General features: G+C 35.7%; 1 protein-coding gene across 5 annotated transcripts in view; it reads right to left on the minus strand.

The window, feature by feature from the left end:
• The window catches only part of SHOC2 (SHOC2 leucine rich repeat scaffold protein), a 114153-nt gene that overhangs the window by 100968 nt on the left and 634 nt on the right, over nt 1-12551 (minus strand). The window contains exon 1 of one of the 5 annotated variants that reach the window (XM_079899376.1): nt 12385-12437. The exons of 3 other annotated variants lie outside the window; for them this stretch is intronic. The gene's annotated coding sequence lies outside the window, so the exon portion shown is untranslated. Of the gene's footprint in view, nt 1-11823; nt 12348-12384; nt 12438-12551 lie in introns of those variants that run through there. One more of the 5 variants, XM_079899377.1, reaches the window with a different exon arrangement.

Genomic DNA, 12551 nt, shown 5'->3' on the forward strand with positions numbered 1-12551 from the left:
CCCACCCAGTGCTCTCCAACTTAACAATCTCATATATTAACCTTACTGAGTTCACTTATGTTACCTGCCTGATCTCCTGTAGGAATTTAAGTTTAGCACCCCATTACTATTGAGTTATTTGTTTACGTACTAGTTATCAGAATTCTTCCAATGAAGGAGATATATAGGTGTGTATATATATATATATGCATATATATACACATACATATAAATACATGTAATTATATATAATATTTTCTCTCGATTTTTTTAACTTAATCATATTGTTCATCTATCTATATATATAAATATATATAAAATCTTAAAGTCTAAAAAACACCCATCAAATGATAGTAATGTTTACCCTTGGTTATTAGGATGGCTTTCACTTTTATTTATCTCTGTATTATTTTTTTAATATATACAATAAGCATTCCCTCCTTTTATAATCAGGGAGGGGGGGAAAGGTATGTTCATTTTGAAACAGAAAATGATAGTTTGGTTATGTTCACTTTTAACCTGACAAAGGATAATAAAATGTATTTATAAAGAAAACCTGAATATATAATACAAGAGGAGCTCAACATAATCAAAGCCCATTTAAATTAGTCTACAACAGCTCATGAGGAACTAAATATATTCAATACTTCAGATGTGAATTGTAATGTACATTGTTTTACAAGAGATATTCAAAAGTACCTGGCGTGATCTGATTCACACTGAAGTTATAAACCAAGTTTTTGAATATTGGCAGTTCAGAAACCAGTCTTTCCCTCCATTTATGAATATTTCAATTTTTATAAATATAAAAACTGTATTTTCATCCAGTCAACATTTTATTTAATACATACTAAATGCTATGCACTGTGCAAGATGCTAAGTATGCAACAATAACAAGGCAAAGTCCTTACCTGTAAGCTCACCAACAAGTGGAAAAGGCAAAAAACATAGTGTGGTAAGAGCTGTTGAAGCACAAAGAGAAGGCACTTAAACCAGCCTTGGAGTTTGGGGGACTCAGGCTTCTTCTTAAAAGAGATAACATCTAAGAAGGAATCAACTAAAAAGAGTGGGAGGGAGTCAGGAATCCTGGAATCATCCTGACTCCTCTCTCTCCTCCAACTTTCATATCCTAACAATCACTAAATCCTACCCATTCTTCCCATAAAACTTCTGACTCTTCAACTTCTCTTCATTCTCATTGCCACTACCCTGTTCCAGGGTACACTGAATACTCTCCTCTAATAGCTTTGTAACTGGTCTCACAACATGCACTCCCCATCCTGTCCCTAACCTAACCACTACACTGTAATTAGAGTGATCATTCAAATATTCAAATCTAATCAAGCAACTGTCCAATTTAGAACACTTGGAGGGGAGAATAGGTGGCCCCACAAACACAGCCCTCAGGATAAAATCCAAAATTCTTGGCAATAACTACCAAGCCTTTCAATATCTGGCCCCTGACTTCGCCTGCCATAACTCCAACATTCCCCACCTTGTCCTCTGGTCACATGAACTTCTTTCAGATCCCATAGCAAGTCCTGCTATCTCTTGTCCCCAGGACTTTGCATGAGCTATTTCATTCGACCAGAAACAGGTTTACAGTTCTTCATTGAGCTAACTCCATGTATCCTTCAGATCTCAGTTCAGAAGTCAGGGAAGCCTTTCTTGACTACTCAAAAGCCTTTCTGAATACTGCCTCCCCCCGCTCTGTGCTCCCATTTAAAACTCCCTCATTAGAATATTTTTCACACTGTATCATATTTGTCAGGTTAGTTGTCTGACTCTCTCATTTAAAGTAGTGGGAAAACAGGGAGCCTTCTGTCTTTTTCACAGTTGTATCCTAATATTTATAAATAATACCTGGGAGTTATATTTACTGAAAGAATTATAAATATTTGTTAACTTGGCTTTATCTACCCTACTAAATAGCAGCCTCCTTACAATTTCTACTCTAAAGTACAACTTCAAAGATACTATTAACTTTTTGTTAAGCACTCAATAAGCATGTATTAAACACTTGCTGAAGACAGTTGAACAATAAGCAAAGACAAAAACCTTGTCTCATTGCAAGGTTTCCCTATACTCTACCTAAAATTAACTCTAAATCACTCCGATTTTTTAATGAATACCTAAAAATGGCAACATTTCAACTATTTTCCTTTGTTTTTAAAGATCTGAAATGCTCCTTACTCTTTTACGTAGTTTAAAGGACAATAAACTGCTCTCCCCTCCAAATCACATAAAGCTATATATTTTTGTAGTTCAAAAGTCAAAAAAAGGAATCTTCAAAACTGGAAGACCAAAGATCAAGAAAGCATCCAAAATTAACATGTTCAAGGGAATGTTATTGTTCAGAGAGAAATGGAAAAACACATCCTTAAACAGCATGAGTGAACATGAGGTGAGAGTACTTTTCATGGAGGCTAAAGAAATAGCTGTAAATAAAGAAATAAAATGCTCTGTATTAGTCCATCTTAATTAGAATCATGCCAAGAGTGTACAACTCATAGCACCTCTAAATTCATTCATTCAGCTTTTCCCCGCTGTGGTAAAGAGGCAAGATGAAATAGTTTGGACTGACATGGAGAAGGACTAAATTTTATATAGTAGCAAATACATGAGAGTTTTTCAAGAAATCTGGTGTTCTTTCTTACGGGAAAGAATAAGACTTATTACGTAATTTTGATTCTGAGCAAACAGAAGTTTTAAGCAAAGAATTGAAAATTTGTTTATTCAACCTAAAAGTCAATCCATAATTGAGACTACAGCCCTCTTGTATAACACTTCAACTCACTATATATATATATAAATTGCAAGATTATCCAGCAAAAGAAAAGGCAGGGGTGGGGTAGAAGGGATTTAAATATCTCAATATGATTAAGATATAATAATAAACATCAAATATCTTGAGCAAACTTTATCTGAAAAACTCTTATGCCACACAATCTCAAAGATTTGCTTGTGAATATCTGTTTAAACTGCCTTTCTTTCCAATGAACTCAAATCGTCACACAGAACCTAAGTATTCCCAACATACACTTTACTCTTCATTTAACATGGGCTAATTGGCAATAAATCAAAAAGCTGGTTACCTAATTATCAGTGTAAAGCACAAGAGATAAAATGTAATTGCTATCTTAGGTTATAGGCACTAAGGTGACTACAGTATTCACAAAGTATTTTCAACTTAAACAAATGATTTTCAGTACTTTTAAGCTAAAAATTAATTACATTTAACTGCTTTGTTTTTGTATGTATAAACCCACACATTCTTTCACTAGGTCTTATCTGATTATAAATCCTTTCCATTACTCATTCTATAAACTATTTTTCAGAAACTGTCAGAAAAAAATATAAACAAAAAAAATTTACTACACATAGCAAGATTAGAAGTGTGGTCTCAAAGAAGGTATCTTACATTCAAGCATCAGTATTTAGTAAGTTGCCATTATTATAAAACAAATAGCCTTTCTCACATTCACAGAGTTCATTTTTGAGATTATTTAGATGAAGACCGTATGTTCAACTAATTATTTATCTAGTCGTCCTAATAGCTGTTAAAATAGGATTTACACCGTGCATTTTGGGCCTTAAAAATATAATCTTGTTATCTCTGTATTACATTTTTAAAAATATCCCAAAGCAAAAAATCCTCCTCATACAAGATCAAAAGAAATACGTTGAGCAACCCGGCCCAATTTAACTTAGGGTTAATGAAGAATTTCTCCCATCAGAAGCTACTCTAAATATTGACAGGCATCCCTCGCTTATAGTTTTGAATATACATTAAAAAAAAACCACACATTTATTTTTGTAACTTAACACATTAAATCTAACCAGTTCCCAACTGGTATGTACCATCTACTATTGTGTGACTATAACTGCAAAATATGATTCCCACCTACTTTACAGAAGCTGTGATGTAAAAAAATTCTTACACCACAAAGATGTAAATCCCATTTAGTAATGTGCAGGTTGCAAGTGATATAGTACTTAAATTATGCCAGAAAGGTAAAACATTATTTGGCCTTACTTAATTTCAATTACTCTCAGAAGCAACTCAAATATTATCAAATTGTTAGTTATAAAAACTGGATAATGGTATGGTCAGAAAAAAGATGTGTCAATTAATAAATTATTTGTATTTTTAGACATGAATCTACATTTGCAGATCATTCATCTTCAAAGAATTTGAATATAATAAAATATAGCAAAACTTCAATTATATGAAACAATTTCAACTTTCTTTGATAAAACAAAAATCTTCAAGATCTTACCACAGGATCATTATTATTATATCAATTATCACAGAGTGTGTGTGTGTGTGTGTGTGTGTGTGTGTGTGTGTGTGTGTATGGAAATGTCAGGCATAAGTGTGCTCCTGTTGAAAAAAGGTCAGATAAGTTTTTTATATTTTTGTATGCAGATAATTACTTATGCATCAAAGTGTTGTTGACAGAGCTGACTCTATAAAAATTATATAGCTGACTTTTAAGGCAAATTTATTGTCATTCCTTTTTCATATCACAAAAATCTTTAAACTGAGACATTTAACTCTAATATCCATTTGCTTGATATTATAATTAGTGTAGATCAACTCAGTCCCTTTTTTAATTAACAAAATAAGCTGGTAAAAGTATGTTTTACCAAATGCCTTCACAATATACTATCCTGAACAATGGATATAAACTAGTGGATTTCATTCTTTATATTTAGTTTCTAATCAGTTTCAGTATCTGGTTCTCACAGTCTGACACAATGCTGCAACGTTTGGGTTGCACAACATTCTAGGGGAAATGTTTAAAATTATTTCCACTGAAATATTTAAGTCCTGTACACAAGCATCATGGAAATGTTTACATCAGTTATCAAACTTTTTAAATAAAAATATTAAATTTTAATAGATTTTTTTTAATGTTTGTGCTTCAAAAATAGTGACTCCATTTTTAAAAAGTCATTTTTCTCAAGCCCCAAAACAATTCTTGCTTTTCATGCCTTATTTGCAACCTAAAACATTACTACCTGATCTATGTCACTCACTCACTCACTGACCATCATTATATTTGATCATCTTTAGGTCCTTACTGCCCAAAGCCCGACAGTCTCACATGTTTTGGCACTTCAATACACTTTGTTCTTGTCCTAAATACTCATGTTCTGTGCGTACTACTATAAGCTATTATATAACAGGAGGTGGGAAAAATTAAAAAATATTGCAGCACTACAAACCATTTAACATGCTGAGTTTCCACAGTTGCTTAGTGGGTGTTCTGAAACTAGGCCATATTTCTAGTATTAAGAATTTCAAATCCCTACTTCCAAAGTACAGAAATAACTATTTTCAAGATTAAATCATAAAACCTTACTATTTTAAGCTCCCTGGTATATAAGCATCCCATTTCTATGAGTTTAAAACTGTAATTAACACATGGTAGATAAACCAGTATTTGTTTTAGCAACAAATAAGAAATAACTAGCTCTTTTACCTATCCTTATAATACTCAGAGAATTCAACAGGTTACAAAACTAAGACAAAATGCAATTTATATGAACCAGAACTAAAGCCCTTCAGTGAAATATCAAATTCTTTATCCCAGAAGATATAAAAAACAAAGTTGAATTAAATATAATCTATTTCAGGTCACCCAAGCAAAGAAGTAATTATGACCTGCAATCTAATTTTTCCAGTCCAGGTTACCAAGAAATACCAAAAATAAATAAATAAACAAAACTTACTCTCTTTAACAGTTTAAAAGTTGCAGAAATATTTATGTCATTTTGTCATATCGTTGCAACAGGTATGTTTTCATTCAAAACTGATGAAAACATGTTGTTACTCAATTTTACATATTTCATACCTCAGTACATAAAGAAACACATGGTAGGTATAAAACCTACAAACTTTAAGGCAGTAATATTATACTGCACTGATTCAGTACTTTCAGACAATTATTTGCTTCAACTTGGTTTTACTCAGTAAATACTTACAATACCTATTACGTTTCGTCTCATTAAGCGAATCTTCCCAATAACAAAAGGTTAACACATTAAAATTCTTAATTGTATCATTTTAGATGGAAATCTTTCTGAACTATAATACATGCTCCTGTGTCATCTTTAACAAAATTTAAAAAGATTTCAAATGTTTATCCCATAAATTTGCCTTAAACTGCTATATTCTTTTAAATGTGTTATATCTGCTTTTTAAGTATTTTACCCTTGCTCTTATTTTCAACTTTCATGTGGTCTCGAGGAGTACCCCAGTCCTTTTTATATTTGGTTAACAAACTTTTTTAAATTGTACATTTTAAGAGTTTAGAGAGCCCTCAATTAAGACCTAGGGGATTCAAAGAGCAGGAAATGTGTTTAAGAGCAAAAGCACTATGACAACTCTTTGTTCTTTTCAGTGGCCTGTTTGTTTGGGGGCCCGAGACTATTAATTTAAACTAATTTTCTATTAAGAGCCTACAAAGTCAAGACATTGTATACTGGAGAAATGGTAGTAAAGGCGGCGGACATACTTGATGCTCATCATGAAGCTTACAGTCTAGCAAAAAAACAAACACATCGTTACAAAAATAATTTAGTCTTATAAAAAGGAAATACAGGTGTGGTAAGGGACCTTAAAACAGGAGAACCTAACTAGAGATCAAAGGCCTCCCCAAGGATATGATATGGAGGCCTGAAGGGCAATTATAGGAAGTTAGCCAGGTGCAGAGAGCATGGGGTTGTATCCAAAGAGATGATACCAGAAACGTTTTAGTTTCCTAAAAAATAACCTTGAGATAAGTGAAATGTTATAATATTTATGAGGTAATTGCTAAAACGTGAACATTTAAAAAGGATTTCTCAGATTTCTATAATGAAAATAACAGGAAGAATCAAAACCAAAAAAAAAAAAAAGCAACACAAGAATTTTTAAATGGGAAAACTATGGCATTTTGGAGGGAATGAAGTTTGGAATGACAAATAAGGTCCCTCATTGTGCCCTCAAATAAGTATTAAATCATCCTATATGAAAAATTACTTAATATTCAAGTTCAGAGAACTTTTAAATCATATAAAGCCATATAAAGACTTCTACCAGGATGTAACTGCTGATCATAGTCTGACTTACCTAAAGCAAACAGTGACACTTTGAAATAAGTATGAGAAGAGGTTGTTTTTGTTGTTGTTGTTGTTGTTTTGTGTTTCTTTTGTGCTTTTTTTTTGCGGTACGCGGGCCTCTCACTGTTGTGGCCTCTCCCTGTTGCAGAGCACAGGCTCCGGACGCGCAGGCTCAGCGGCCATGGCTCACGGGCCCAGCCGCTCCGCAGCATGTGGGATCTTCCCGGACTGGGGCACGAACCCGTGTCCCCTGCATTGGCAGGCAGATTCCCAACCACTGCGCCACCAGGGAAGCCCGAAGAGGTGTTTTTAATGTTCTCAGAAGAGTACATTTTAAATGTTTGTATAATAAAACCTTACCGTGAGTTCTAAGGAAGGAAATTCATAAATGTTACCTTAACATGATGCATACATGCTGAGAAATATATATTTAAATATGATTTTGAAACATTTTATCATTATCCAAGTTCTAATTCTCAGAATTATTCCACATTAGGCTGATATGTTCTTGTATTTAATTAAAATATTAATGGAAAATATACAGTTAAAAGTTTTAAATAATAATTTGGAGCAGCTCCCCAACATTAATGGAGATCCATAGTTCAAGGCCCAAATTAAATGAGGTACACAAGACAGAACAATCTCTAAAAATGATAACTTTAATGAGAGCCTACTGTATCACTTAAAAGATTAGGTTATACATGGACTCCATATTGTTATTCCCTGCAGTTCTCCAATGGACCTTAACATCTCTAACTTCTATGCTTTTTCTACCCTCTACCTATCCAACTAATTCCTCAAGAGTTAGTTCAGGTTGTAACCTTCAGTAAGCATTGCTGGTTATACATGCAGTCTGAATCTTAACTCATCTGAGTTCTTCAGTGTATACTGCTATCAAAGCGCTTGTCACATTGTAAAACAATTTACTGTTTGTCCCATTCATGCAACAAACCGTGAACTTACTGAAAGCAGGAAACATAGTATATTTATTCCTGTTCCCTCACAGTATGGGACACACATGGCACTCAGTAGAAGGTCTATGACATTAGTGAGTATGAAACTAGTTAGTAAGAAATATTTATAGAACAAAATTTAAAAGTTAACTTAAAGACTATCTGCAAAATTGTGAAAGTCCTGAAAGCAGAAAGGACTGTTGTACAACACAAAAGTGGACACTGAGAAAGCCCAAATTTAACTGATGAAACTAACTCAAAATTCTAGACATTATCTGTGTCAGAAAAAGTCATTCCACTTTACCTCAAAGACATCAGAAAAACTAAAAGAAAAAAGACTTATCTGTCAACTGTGAAATTACTTAATTATATTTTCAAGATTTATAAATAGTGTTTGAGGGCAAATAAAATGCTTAAACTGTGTGTTCACAGTGCTATGAACATTAGAAGACAGACATGCCAAAATACTTCATAAAAGTCTTTCAGGTTCATTTCACATAGGGACCAATTATACCCTCTTTTAAGGTCACCTGTAATGTTTTAGCTTCAAGCAATTTGTTCATTCTTTCCGATAAAAAAACCTTTACCTTTTACAGCATGAGCTACTTTTTGCAATCAGTTCTAATCTTTAGAAAAGTTGGAATGAGACATATAGTGTGAAATAATCTAATTAGTTCTTTAAATCTTGATAATGGCAATATCATACTTTCTCAAAAAGCACATATGTTACCAACATCTCAAAAGCTGAAGAGCCCTCTGTAATTAGAATACTCTTTTCACATGTTAGAACTTTGATTTGCTGAGTTAAAGATGATGTGCTGAAAAACTGGGAATCAGGAGAAAATGCCAAAGACGGAACATTAGTTTACCTTAAAATAATGCAGTTACGTATTTTAGAACATAACTCAGTTTCTTAGACTTATGCATGCTCTTTTCTACCTGCACTGGTTGACAATTAGATTTCAGAACACTCTATAATATATCAAGTTCAAGCACACCATAGGTCACCTTGTAACTCAGAAACTTTTCATATTTTAAAAGTCAGTGTAGTTAGGAAAATACAAACTTTATTACATTAACAGAAAAAAATATTTCCAGAAAGACCTACAGCACACAACTTTGATACAATGTAAAATTCAGAAGACAGGAATAGCAAATTTTACATATATATTCTTTAGCGGGTTAAAGATTTAACTTTTATATATTATTTAGCGGGTTAAAGATTTAACCTTAAATTATTAATTATAATATGCCTAATGTATAACATGTAATGCATGAAATGTAAGTCCAACAATAAGCAAAAATAGCAACCAATTTAGTATCTGAGGTAGTCATTTCTCAAGTACCACATAAAAGTACTTTACCACTCTGCTGCTAAATGACAGCCAATTTCTAATTCATCTATAACAAAGTATTTACTAATTCCCCACTAGTCTTATAAAACTTTGGCATTTCTGTATCTAAGTTTCCTCTCCTAATTGATATAAACTAGTTCAAGAACACTTCCACCACCACCACCACCACCACCCCAAAAAAAAAGAACACTTCCACCAAGCCCAAGCTATAGACCTCAGAACTGACTGAAGGACTTGGAGTCAACTTGTTTTTCTGGTTTTTTTTTATTGTTTTGGGGGTGTTTTGGCCTTGTTTGGGGTTTTTATTACTATAAGCATAGATTCTATGCTTTTCCATTCATGAATGATACATGAATGATATAGTGAACTGAATCCTATAAAGATATAGTCTTTCATTTAATCTTCAACCTCCAAAAAACTTCATCCTTATATCTGTATGTCAGGGTTAGTGTATATTTTTTAGTAAAAAAACACAACAGATTTTGATATTTTTTCTCATAAGATGATATATAAAATCTAAAAACTATTTAAACTGTTTAAAGAACACGTCTTACAGAAATACTAAATTACACAACAGATATTGATAATCCAGCATATGTTTAAAACAAATATGAATGCAATTTAACTGTCTGGATAACAAAGAATTTCAATTTTATTCACGCTTCCCCTCAAAATCCATATAGGTAAGCCAAGGCAAAAAAAAACCCAGCAGCTATTCAGAAGCTATCTATGAGCATTCCACATAGAATTCCAGTTTATATCTCTCTTGAACGTGGGACAAGCCCTGTCCCAAGTCACTGAAGAAACAATATTTAAAAAGTATAATTCCAGCAAGCATAACAAAAGAATTTATAATTTTAGTGCTCCTTTTGAAAAGTGGAATGTTTCATACTTCTGACTGGTTTCTAGTTCACAAGTTATTGTATGAGTCTTACTTGCTACAATTATCAAAACACAGCTCTGATCAACTTTCTGAATACAGTAGTTTAAAAACTAAAAAAAAATCCATCTGCAAGTTATTAATGTATTTCTTAATATCACTCTTTAATCCACAACAATTCATAACAAATAAGAGAAAATCTTAAACACTTGAAAATTGTATTATCAGAAACCAGAAAACAAGTGCCAACCTGAGATAAATGTTTTCTTCAAAAACTGAACACTTTGGGAAAAGTAGTAACCTTACAGATAGACCAAGTTCATACCTCCAAACTGGCATTTCAAGAATACAGTTTTATATGTCAGCTTTATCTTACATTTAAGCCATCTGAAAGTCACAAAACTTAAGACAAAGCCTTTATTTCTCAGCTATTTTTAAATGCATATTCATAATTAAATAAAACTTTTACAGTGTACCTGATTTCCAAATTAGTATTTAAAAGATTTATCACATTCAGTCTAAGATCCTTATGTTGGGAATGGTCATTTACATACTTATTCCTAATAATTCTTGTCACTGTCACACAGAAAACATCAACACTTGACAAATTCAAGCTATGAACTAAGCTTACTGAATGTTACAAATTGTACCCAATAGCTACGTCTCTTCAAATACATAGTAACAAACAGTTACAAGGGCTATGGCATGTAAAGCTGAGGGTAGAGGTTAGCAACTAATAAACAGGTTTTTAAAATTAAGACAATCTTTCAGTGTTGATGCTACATTTAAATAAAAAATACTTAGTTACACAAGTGTACCCTAAGATTCTGAAAAACATAACAAAAAATAGTTTTAGATACAATTATCCATTACTCTGAGCAGATACGAGAAAGTGCTGACATTTATGAAGAAGTGTACAAAACTGCACAGGTGTAAGCTTAGATGTAGACTGTTGGTACTTATCGTGAGGGAGGCAAATACTATACAGTCCACATCTGCAACCCAATTTTGCTTCAGCATCCCCAAAGACTTAGAAAACATTTTTTTGGGTAGGTTGCAAAACACTGCTTCCTCTTTTATTCTCATCACCCCCATTATAATACAAAGCAACAGACAAGAAAATCAAATCACCAACTGCAAGGGTTGAAGGCTTAATTAAACACACACACTCAAAAGCATCTTCTTTTCAACTACCGAAACGGTATTCATTTCACCTGTTTGTACATCCATATTAACACAATTACACAAACCCTCTTGATTTTTTTTTAAAAAGGAGCAATTAATGGCTTGGCGTCATTATTCTTCTACCTAGGAAAGGGGGGAGGGGGATGGTACAAAACAATGGATACTGAGGGGCTGGGGAAAAATCGTTTTGTCCTGAAGCCTCTAGCATGGGGCGGGGGGGGGGGGGGGCGGGAAAGAAGAGTACTTTTCCTCTGTCCCTAAAATCTACCGCGGAAAGAGGTTGCCATTAGGCATGTCCAACAGAGCAGTCCTGGATACCTACAACTCGCTTCACCAAGCAACACACCCAAAGCCGACTCACCACTCTTCAAGGAACGGAGAGAAGACAGGGAGAGCGCGGTGGGCTTTGGGGAAGGGGCGAGGAAAGACTCCACCCCGTAGCACTACCGCCGCGCCAGGGCCCCCGCCAACGATTCACACGCCCACGGGGCGCCCGGCAGCTTGGGCGCGGTGACCCCGGGAGCCCAGTGGAGCAGCACCGTCCTCCGGGCGCCCCCGGCCCCGGTTCTCGAGCCGGTTTAGTCCTCGCCCGGGCGCTGTCCTGGTCGCCCGCCGCCACCGCAGGCCCGGCCCCGGACGCTGTCAGCCGGCCGGCTCGCTCTCGGCGCTCGGCTGTGGGCCCCGCACGAGAGCCAGCTACTAGGGCCCGGCCCTCCCGGAGACAGCACCCAGGAAAGCGGCGGCGGCGGCGCCTCCCAGGGCCCCGGCCCCTCGGGCCTCGCCCCGGCCCCGCCGGCTCGCGCCTGTCAGGACGCGCGGGGCCTCCCCCTATCGACAGCCCGCCCGACCGCCCGACGGGCAGGAAGGAAGGCAGGAAGAGCCGGCCAACAGGCACCCTCCCGCCTCAGCGGCCCCTAGTTACCGTCAGGAGCCGCGACTCCGCCATCCTCCTCGCTCGCCCTCCTTCCTCCTCCTCCTTGGAGGCGACTCTGCCCAACCGCCGCCCCCCGCCCGCCCCTCCCCCACTCGCCCCGCCCCGCCCGCCCGCCCCCTATACACACTCTCGCTCCTACCGCCCCGCCCCACCCC

This window comes from Stenella coeruleoalba (assembly GCF_951394435.1).
Source record: "Stenella coeruleoalba genome assembly, chromosome: 16".
Taxonomy (NCBI): Eukaryota; Metazoa; Chordata; class Mammalia; order Artiodactyla; family Delphinidae; genus Stenella; species Stenella coeruleoalba.